Here is a 10,549-nt window from a genome sequence, read left to right as displayed (position 1 = left end):
ACCAGCGTTCCCTGTCAGCTGATCACTTGGGCGGCCCCCCTGGGGGAGATCCCAATGCCTCCCACCTGGTTAGCATAGCGCCCCCAGCTGGCAGCGTGTATTTCTATGGGTGGTGCCCCTCTGCACATGCCTCAGTGCACAGAACAAAATGTATTCCGCACATGGATGGAAACAATGAGAGTCAACATTGCTCAGGGGCCAAAGGAGTAATCAGGCGTCTCCACAGGAGAAACAAGCGTGTGAATTCAGCGGGCTAGTTACGGTTGATAGGGATGTATTATTCTCACAGCACAAGGGCTGGCCAAGTATTTTACCAACTGCAGTTGATTAATGACAGAGCCCAAGCACCCAGATTGGGTGATAATTAGACTCGTTAACAATTAAATCAAACAGCAGTTTAAGCCCTGGGTTTTCAAATGATGGGTCGTGCCCAAGGACAGGGAGAGGGATGTCGGGCGCTGGGGCTCGTGCTGCAAGGGGATCAGGTGAGCAGTGGGGGGCTGAGGCAGCTCCCTGCCTATCCTGGCCCTGCAGTCTGTGCTGCACCCCGGGGGGGGGGGACGCAGAGGGATCCCTGCACTGCCCCTACCCCCAGCACTAGTCCTGCACTCCCATTGGCTGGGAACCTTGGGGCTGCAGGACCAGGAAAGGCAGGAAGCTGCCTTAGTGCCCCCTCCCCCCCCCCCGCTGACCGGAGCCGCTCAAAGTAAGCCCCTCCCCCATCCCTGACCCCTCCCCAAAGCCGGAGTCCCCTCCTGGACTCCAAAGCTCCATCCTCAGCCCCACCCCGGAGCCCACACACCAGTCCCACAGCGTTGGGAAACATGGAACAACGTGCCCGTTTTTTAAAGAACGTCGGGTCGCCAGGATCAGCCCGGGACCGTCCCGGGAAAACGGGCGGGATGGGCGCTGTCGCCGGCGCGCTTGCCAGCAGCGAAGAAAACCGAACCCACTTGAGGCCCAAGCAGTCGGAGCGGGGCGCGACTCCCTCTGGCCTGCAGTTTCCTGCTCCGCTGAACTCAGCTTCCCCTTCCAGCTGTGGTCGCGCCTGCCGGTTCCTTCTAGGCTTCTGCCCCGCACTGGCCTGAAATGCTGCCTGTCAGGAATTCCTTTCGCCATCAAATTATGCTTCCCGGTGAACCCCCCCTCCCCGCCCCCCATGGGGTCCCTAGCAGCAAGCGCCTCCTGCTCCTGTCTCTTCTCCGTGGTTCCCACACGCAGGCCGAAGGGGCGAGCGAGGGAAACTTGCCCGGGTGGCTCAGAACGTGCTGACCGCGGTGCTATGCATGGGAAAGAGGTGGCCAAGGCCGGGCAAACACGAAGGTGCAGGAGTTCACTGGTGGCTCCATCCAGGCGGGCGGTGCCGGAGCGGCTCCAGTCTGGCTCCGGGAACTGGTCAAGAGCCATTTGCAAACAGGAGCCGTGCTGCAGGCGGAGCCAGCGGGGGTGAGCTGAAAGTGTGGCAGGAGAGCGCCCCATGGCGGCGAGGCCGGCCGAAGGTCCGGACAGTCTCCTGGGGGTTACGAGGGCTGATGTGGATGGCGTTCCCCGGCCCGGCGCTTTACACCTGTCAGGACGGCAGCCCTGTGTCTGAACGTCTCTACCCACCTCCTCCCTGAGCAGTCACTGTGGGACCAGGGGATGCTGGGGAAGGAAGGCTGCAGCCCCAGTGGGCCTCGTAAATATCAGCCAGAGAAGAAAACAGCCAGGACCCTCCACCCCCGGCAGCATCTGGGCTACACGGCCTAATGCAGGCGTCATGGCCTGCAGCGCAGGGAGGGGAAGTAGAGGGGCATTTCCTCTTTTCTCCTCCCCAGAGGCTGTGTGCTAGTTCGTGTTTTAGACGAGTGACCTTCCCCTGCCCCCCCCCCCTCCGCCCCGGTGACGAGACAGGTGCCCGCTGGGCAGGCCGGTGCAGTTAAGCAAACGCAAACTGTCTCAGGGCTGCGGCTGTGGCATCGCCGTCTATTTCAGGACGGGCTCCGCACGCCTGTTCCTTCCCCCCGACGCTGCGCTCGGGGCCGCCGGGGCATCGCCAAGGGGCCCGTGACCGCATGGAAAGGAACATTTTATGCCCTTTGTGACTATCGTGCCCTGCGATCTCCGTCTGCCGGGGACCACACCCGCCTGCTGGGAGGCTGCTAAAATCTCAGAACATGGCCTAGCCGCTTGCCCTGGTCTCTGAAGGGCGCCTGGCCAGAAAACACTGGATCCTGCCTCGCTCCTGCCGGCCGAGGATCGCAGAGCACTTTCTAAGGTGAGTGACGGCAGCATCCCCATCTTGCTGGAGCCAAGGTTCAGGGGTGAAATGGGGCGGAAGCCACATACAGCGTCACTAGCAGCACAGAGGCCGGTGTCTTGTTCCCAGGCTGTCAGGTCAGGGAGTTGATCCACCCACCCCGCCCCCCCATCAGAGGACACGGCCGCAATTAAATTCATGCCGTCTTTGATCTGAGGACAGGCCCAGACTGGCCTATACGACTCGATCTAACGTGAGGTCCTTTCATAAGCCTGGGGTGCTTTAGACCAAGTTTACTGCCAATCAAAATGTAACCCCGGGAGCTTGTTATTCATGTTACAGTGCAGCAATTAGTGTAGGTGTGTGCCACTTGCCTCCATTGTCCAGCATCACTACAGCTCAGCTGTGTGTCATATCACCTGTAGTACCAACGGAGAGTCTTCTTGGGGCGCAGGCAGCGAAGAGTGGTGATGTTGGAGCAGAAGCAGCTGAGTTTGGCCCCCGTTGTAATGACTGAGGTGTGCAGGGTGGGGACAGGCGTGACATCCTAGCTGGCCGCAGTGGGAAGCGAAGTGCAGTGAGATATGGAGACTCGGCACATGGGCGTGGACCCAGCTTTTGGGTTGGGGGAAAAAAACAATCGCTCCTTACACTTAGCACCTGGTGTCATTCTCCCTTTGGGGGTCTTAATCCTCACCATCTCCTCTGCCCATTTGTCATGTACTCACCAGCCTCTCAGGAACCAGCGTCAGCTCCCGGACCCACTGGGGAGGGTGAGGCTGGCAATGTACAGATTACAGGATCCAAAGCGGCATCTTGCAGCATGGCTACTGTGCAATACATCCCTGACTCCCATTGGTGTGGCTAATTGCCAGCTGGAAATACATGGGGGAGTCTAGAAATGGCATCGGGACACCAGCCACACATGTCTGTGTAATGAAGCCCAGCAGAGCCTGTGAAATATACAGACAGTGATCGTGAAAGGGGGATGTGTGATGGTCTTCCATGGCTCAGGATGTTGGAAGGCAGCAACTGTAGTGTCTGTATGAGATCACACACACGAATTAAGGTTGCAAAGTCAAACATGCAGACTTTAGGAAATACCTGCGTTAAGGATGCCTGTGCAACCTTAATTTACCCCCTTGTGTGTGTGCATGACAATACAGCCTTTAATTATGTGATGACATATTTGTTTCCACAGGCCCCTGACCTCATTCTGTGCCTCGGCCAGACAGGGCTCACTCAATGGGCAACAATTCAACATTTTATTTTATTGTTCTTGTTTGATGTATGCCCCCAACCCTTATATACCACTCTTGCAGGGGGATGCAAAAGGCGGTTGACTGTAAGCGCCACGTGCCAGAGGGTAGGGAGCAAACTTCTTGCAGGATGGGGGCAGGGCAGGAGGAGACTTCACCCGCTCCCCTGGCCCCCAAGCCCTGATTGGCCGGGGGGGTGGGGAGCAGGTCTCCTCCACACAAGGGTGTGTCTAGATGACAGGGTGTTGTCTACAAAGTGGACTTTTGTTGACAAAACTATACCTGCGTCTACACTACCACCGAGTTCTGTCGACAGTAAGTCGACAGAACGCAGCCGTTTTGCCGACGGCAGTAAACCTCATTCTACGAGGAATAACGCCTTTTGTCGACAGAGCGCTGTCGCCAATGGGGGCTATTGCAGCCACACTCTGCTTTTTCAAAAGAGAGCATCTAGACACTGTTGAAAAAGCGGCTTGCTTTGTCGACAGAACTGTCTGTCGTCTAGACGCTCTTTGTCCACAAAGCCTCTGTCGACACAAGCCTGTAGTCTAGATGTACCCTTAGAGTCAGCTGCCAGCTGTTCTGAACAGCTGGTGGTTCTCGCCGGGGCAAAGACTTCACGTGGTTCCCCACCCACAAACCAATCCCGGTCTACGGGTGAGGAAGCATGGAAGTGCCCTGGCCCCGCCCCTTCCACCTGAGGCCCCGCCCCTTCCACCTGAGGCCCCGCCCCTTCCAGGGCGACTTGAACTCCAGGTAAAAAATGATTACCCACCCCTGCCCCTCGTCAAGCCCCACTCTGAAAGGGGAATTACTCATTTCCTCATAGCCCTTCTCAGTGGGGCTTCATGCTTCTCATTGCATCTCCCTCAGATGGGGAACAGAGGCACCGAGAGATTGTGAAAATCTCATTTAGGGTGCCCAAATTCAGAGGCCTCGCACCGGATTTTGCAGCGTATGGAGCACGGCCGAGAGCTTTATCTGCAGCGGGGTCGGCTGCGAGTGCTCACCGCTTCCACAAATCAGGCAGGGGGGTCTCATGGGGGGCACCCGAAAAACGAGGAGCAGACAGTCAGTGACCACCCGGGAACCGCTCTGGCTTGAAAAAGTGCCACAGTCCCGGGGTCTCTCCAGTCCCCTCTCTGTTCCCGCAAGGCCGCCCGTATGAAGTCTCCCAGCCATCACTTGTCTTGGGCAGAGACTTGCCTCTCTCCCTCCTAGCTGATGATTTTTGCTCCCTGCCTTCCCCGTGCTATCCTCAGCAAGCCGGGCTGCCCACACCGGCCAGCGTCTGCACTTGGCTTTCTCTCTGAGGGCGAGGAATGAAGTCCCAGCTGTCCCTGCACTGCCTACCTCCACCACGGATGAGGAGCAAACTCAGCTGCTTCTGCTCCAACACCACAGATCCCTGCTACCTTAGCCACAGAAGACTCTCCACTAGCACTATAGGGGATAGGACACACCGCTCAGCTGCTGTGATGCCCTCCAAAAGAGGCAAGTGGCATTTCTACAGCCACACTAGTCTGTGCGCTGTCATTTGAATAACAGGATCACAGATTTCCATATTACAGTCCCCCAGCGCCTTCTAAGCAAGCACATTTATTCGTGAGGTAAAAGTGTTACAGAGAAGACTTATTCACACCCTGCGAGAACCTACATGTGTGCTGAAAATCTCATGTGTGCTGAAACCTACATGTGTGCTGAAAACCCACCAGGCTTATCCCAGTGTTTCACCACCCAGGGCAGCCAGATGTGACTCTTGGCCAGAGAACAGAAGGTTTATTAGTTCCCAGGGATTCAGTGCGGCACCGACTTGTCAGCACAGGAACAGCCAGCACCATCCGACTTGGGGAGAGGGGCTGGCTCTGGGCCCCCTCCCTGCCCCCCAAGCCAGCTAGACTCCCTGCATCCTAAGCCAGCCAAGACTAAGCCACACTCCCAGCAACAAGTCCCAGCCTTGCAGACAGCCCCGCCTCCTCCTTTGCCAGCTTCCTGGCCAAAAGGTGTCACTGGGTCGCCCCCCCCTCCCGTTACCGAGGCTCAGGTCACGAAAGAGCCTGAGCTTTTGTGTATGTGCTGAGCAGGTGCAGCCTGGGGCAGCCTCAGAGAGAGGCACACGCAAAACTCCCATCCCCAGCCAGGCACTGGCGCAGTGCCCAGAGAAACTGAGGCACACACACACATCCCCACTGCCTCATACCCTGGCAGGCAGGAAGTTTTTCCTCATGTCCAACCTAAACCTCGCCTGCTGCAGTTTAAGCCCATTGCTTCTTGTCCTGTCCTCAGAGGCCATAATGATAATAATACAGGGCTATGCCCTCTCATAGAGATGGAAGGGACCTTGCAAGAGGTCATCAAGTCCAGTCCTCCGCCCTCACAGCAAGACCAAGCGCCATCCCTGACAGATTTGCCCCAGATCTCTAAATGCCCCCCAAGGATTGAACTCACAACTCTTGGTTTAAACAGGCCAGCCCTCAAACCACTGAGCTATCCCTCTCGCCTTCCAAGGGGAACAATTTGTCTCCCTCCTCCTGGGGCAGGAGCGGCCCTAGACGAGCTGCCAGCAACTGGCACCCTAGGCGAAACGTGCGATTGGCGTGCGATCGGCGCCTCCAAAGCCCTCAACGTTCATTTATCTTGGTGCCCTAGGTGACCGCCTAGGCCACCTGTATTGACGGGCCGCCACCGTCCTGGGGACACCCTTTTAGGAATCTGAAGCAGCCGCTGTGTCCAGAATCACAGGGGCTCATTTCCTTAAGGACTGGATCCTCATGCAGATACGCCTGGGGGGCTGCAGCCAGGCTGTACAGGCACCCTGGAGTCTGGCATGTCCGTACTTTGGAGCGCTGCCCCGGCCACCTTCACACTGTTCATTTCACCTAATTACAGTGAGTCCGAATAGCAAAGCAAAAAGCAAAAAAACGAAAAAACCACCAACAAACCGCAAAAGCCAATAACGTCCCTCCCCCCCCCCCAATTCCATCGCGTAGCAACAAACCGTGCCAGCCCGGCTCATTGGGAGGGCTGGAGCGTTAGATCCGCCCCCGCTAGGATCTTGGGGTCCCTTGCAGGGTCTGCCGGGGGGCGCGCTCTAGTGCACTCAGACACTCCTGCCCCTTCCCCATGTGTGACCCCTTCTGCCTCTTCCATCCAGCACGCCCCTCCCTCTCTCCTTGTCTACCCCAGCTCTTCCCTCCCCGCCCCGTCTCCCCAGGTAGTCTCTCTCCCTGGTCTCCCCATCCAATGTGAGTCTCCCCCGGCCCTCCCTGGCTCTTTGCTCCAGTGTCCCCCACCCATGACTCTCCAGTCCCAGTTCTGTCCCTGGGGCCACAGCTCCTTGTCAAATCTGCCTCTCTGTCACCCACTCCCCCTGGTCCTAGGCCTCTTGTCCAGCCCCCCAGTTTCTCCCACTATCCAGCGCCTGGTCCAAGTTCCGTGGCTCCCCTCCCAGCTCACTGGCCCCCAAGTGCTCATCTTTCCCTCACTGGCTCCCGGGCCCCTTCAACCAATCTCCTGGCCCACCCTTCTTGTCCAGACAGTAGCCATCTCCTCACCCAGCTCGTCTCAATTTCTCTCCCCCTTCCAGGCCCAGTCGCCACAGACTGCACAGCTCAGTCTCCTCCAGGAGCCTGGCTTCAGTTGCCTCTGCATTTGAATCAGCATCTTCCCCTGTGGGGCCTGGGACGAGCCCCCTGCTCTGAGCTCCGGTGCTCAGCCCTACCCCAGCCTGGAGCCGGAGAGAGCAGCCATCCCAGGGGAAGGCCAGCTTCTCCCCTGGGGTGCTGGGGTCTGGGGCACACGCTCTGTGGGGATGGCGGTGCTCAGCCCTCGGAGCTGTGAGAGGACGGAGTGTGCTTGGAGGGGGGGGGGACCGAACTCTTCCAAGGTTGTAGCTGCTAAAGCGGAACATGATTCTACCAATGCAATGCAGGCTGGGAAAAACAATCCCAACGATACATACAATAGGATGGGGGCTAATTTAGCTACAACTACTCAAGAGAGATCTTGGAGTCACTGTGGAGAGGTCTGTGCAAACATCGGCTCCGTGTGCAGCAGCAGTCAAAACAGCAAACCGCATGTTAGGAATCATTAAAAAAGGGATGGAGAATAAGACAGAAGATATCTTATTGCCTCTGTATAAATCCATGGTACACCCACATCTGGAATACTGCGTACAGATGTGATTGCCTCATCTAAAAAAAAAGGTATATTGGCATTGGAAAAAGTTCAGAAAAGAGCAACAAAAATGATGAGGGCTTTGCAGTGGGTCCTATATGAAGAGAGATTAAAAAGATTTGGACTTTTCAACTTAGAAAAGAGGAGACTAAAGGGGGATAGGAGAGAGGTCTATACAATCATGAGTGGTGTGGAAAAAGTGAATAAGGAAAAGTTATTGACTTATTCCCACAATATAAGAACTAGGGGAGCACCAAATGAAATGAATAGGCAGCAGGTTTAAAACAAACCAACAGAAGTTTTTTTTCACTCAGCGCACAGGCAACCTGTGGAACTCCTTGCCAGAGGATGTGGTGAAGACTAGGACTTTAACAGCATTCAAAAAAGAGCTAGATAGATTCATGGAGGTTAGGTCCATCAGTGGCTATTAGCCGGGATGGGGAGGAATGGTGTCCCTAGCCTCTGTTTGTCTGGAAATGGGTGACGGGAGGGATCATGTGAGGATTCCCTGTTGTGTTCCCTCCCTCTGGGGAATCTGGCATTGGCCACTGTGGGCAGACAGGACACTGGGCTGGACAGACCGTTCGTCTGACCCCGTCTGGCTGTTCTGATGTTCTTAAGCATGTGCAAACTGCAATTTTCCCAAGGCGTATCGATTTACTAAGTTTGGTCAGATTTTCCTGGGCATGGGCAAAGGAACATCCCTGACACAAAACCCACCCTTGCCAAATTTAAATCTCTACTCAAATGCATGGAGGTGCCAGGGCTGTTCAAAGGAAAACTCACCCACTTCGCCAGCCTCCATCTCAGACAGGGCTAAATGGCACTGGCAGAAATCATTTTAAGAAGGGAGCCTGCAGCCGGAATGGACAGTTTCCATCTGAACAGTTAAGTTTGGCAAAGTTGTAAGCAGCTGAGAACAGGGTTTTGTAGTGGGAAGTGTCAGGCAACCTAACAGTAGGCAGTGCTTTCAGCCTGCCCTAAAGAGAGAGAGAGATGTTCAATGTTGGGGGGTGGGGGGGGTTCTAGGTTGAGAGAGATCAAGTCAGAGAGAGAGAGAGAGGGGGGGGGGTTCTATGTTGAGAGAGAGCAAGACACAGAGGCTGTGTCTACATTGGCACCCTTGTCCGGAAAAGGGATGCTAATGAGACAAGTCGGAATTGCAAATGCCGCGGGGGATTTAAATATCCCCCGCGGCATTTGCATGAACATGGCTGCCGCTTTTTCTGGCTCGGGGCCTTGCCGGAGAAAAGCGCCAGTCTAGATGGGATCTTTCAGAAAATAAAGCCTTTTCCAGAAGATCCCTTATTCCTCGTAAAATCAGGAATAAGGGATCTTCTGGAAAAGGGTTTATTTTCCGAAAGATCCCATCTACACTGGTGCTTTTCTCCGGCAAAGCCCCGAGCCGGAAAAAAGCGGCAGCCATGTTCATGCAAATGCCGCGGGGGATATTTAAATCCCCTGTGGCATTTGCAATTCCGACTTGTCTCATTAGCATCCCTTTTCCAGAAAAGGGTGCCAATGTAGACACAGCCAGAGAGAGGGAGACAGAGAGAGAGAGGGGTTCTATGTTGATAGAGACAGAGAGAGGGGTTCTATGTTGAGAGACAGACAGACAGAGAGAGGGGTTCTATGTAGAGAATTTCTCTCTTTCACAGAAGTTGATCCAATAAAAGCGATCACCTTGTCCATCCTGTCTCATAGTTAGAGTCAGAGATGGTGGGCGCAAAAGAGGGGTGCTTGGGGAGAGATGCTCGGGGTCTCAAGGACACAGAATATCCCTGGCCTTTGTGTGTAAAGTGCATCCCAAGCCAGTTCCAACAACTAAAGACGGAACTCGAGATGGCATACAACAGGTTGCTTCATTTTGCTCAGAAGAACCGATCTACCGGCAGCCGTCACGGTTCAACCTCTAGTCTAGAGGCAGCCCCGGTGCAAAGTGGCCAACCTTTGGTGGCAAGAAATCAGGTTGTTCCGTGATGGTGCGAAAGGAAGTTTTGTCCCAGTGGACCGTGGGTCAGAGTCTGATCTCTGCTGCACTGGTGTCAATCCAGAGCGACTCCACAGGCAGTGCCCGGAGTGGGGAGTCTGGCACCCCACGGCCAGAGCAGAAGGGTGACATTGCAAATCCCCTTTCACCGAGATCGGGGACAGCACAGGGAGCAAGGCAAAGCTTTGGATAAGGGTCTTGCACAAAATGAGCCCCTTTGCCCAGGACTCTGGCTGCTACTTGGCTGACACCACAGTGCTGGTCTGGTGATACCCAGAGCTCGGCTTCACACGGGATTCACCTGCCGGCTTCTGCTAGGTTCTGGCCGTGTCGGTTTTTTCCTTCTGGTGTTACTAAAGTGACACGCACGTAAAGCCAGGGTCCAGGACGGGAGGGGCATGTGATTGCACACAGCACGGACTTGTGAGAGCCCATGAGCTCCCGCTGCAGCCAATCACAGCTCTGCTACGGCTCAATCAGCCCGGCCGGCAAATTCTAGGTACACAAATGCCAACGGGCCAACAGCCACTGCCGGCCCGGAGCAAGGGGGGGCAGAAGGGGCGGGGGGAAAGGGCAGAAGGGGTGGGGCGAAAGGCGGAAGGACAGAGCTAAGGGTAATCAGCCCTTGGTGCCACCCAGCCGGCAGTGCCCCCCTCTGCTCTCGGAGCTGCACAGAGAGCCAGTGGCAATTCAAAAGGGCCAAGAGTTTCGGTGGCAACTGGGAGCTCCAGGCCCCCTTGAATCTCCAGGCCCTGGGGCAATTGCCTCCTGCCCCCGTCAGCAGGTCTGACGGGCAGAGTTAGCAGAGCTGCCCTGTCCCTGGAGACCGACGTGGTTGACAATCTTACAGCCACTGAGGAGAAGGGGCCAGGCCCTGCGGCACTC

General features: G+C 55.9%; 1 protein-coding gene across 1 annotated transcript in view; it reads left to right on the top strand.

Moving 5' to 3' along the window:
- Positions 1 to 1,920: 1,920 nt before the first annotated feature.
- The window catches only part of HCK (HCK proto-oncogene, Src family tyrosine kinase), a 37,060-nt gene continuing 28,431 nt past the window's right edge, over positions 1,921 to 10,549 (top strand). Inside the window, exon 1 of the mRNA XM_075900845.1 lies at positions 1,921 to 2,257. The gene's annotated coding sequence lies outside the window, so the exon portion shown is untranslated. The remainder of the gene's footprint in view (positions 2,258 to 10,549) is intronic.

Source organism: Pelodiscus sinensis, chromosome 18 (genome assembly GCF_049634645.1).
Source record: "Pelodiscus sinensis isolate JC-2024 chromosome 18, ASM4963464v1, whole genome shotgun sequence".
Classification (NCBI taxonomy): domain Eukaryota; kingdom Metazoa; phylum Chordata; order Testudines; family Trionychidae; genus Pelodiscus; species Pelodiscus sinensis.
This window is presented reverse-complemented; position numbering and strand designations above follow the sequence as displayed.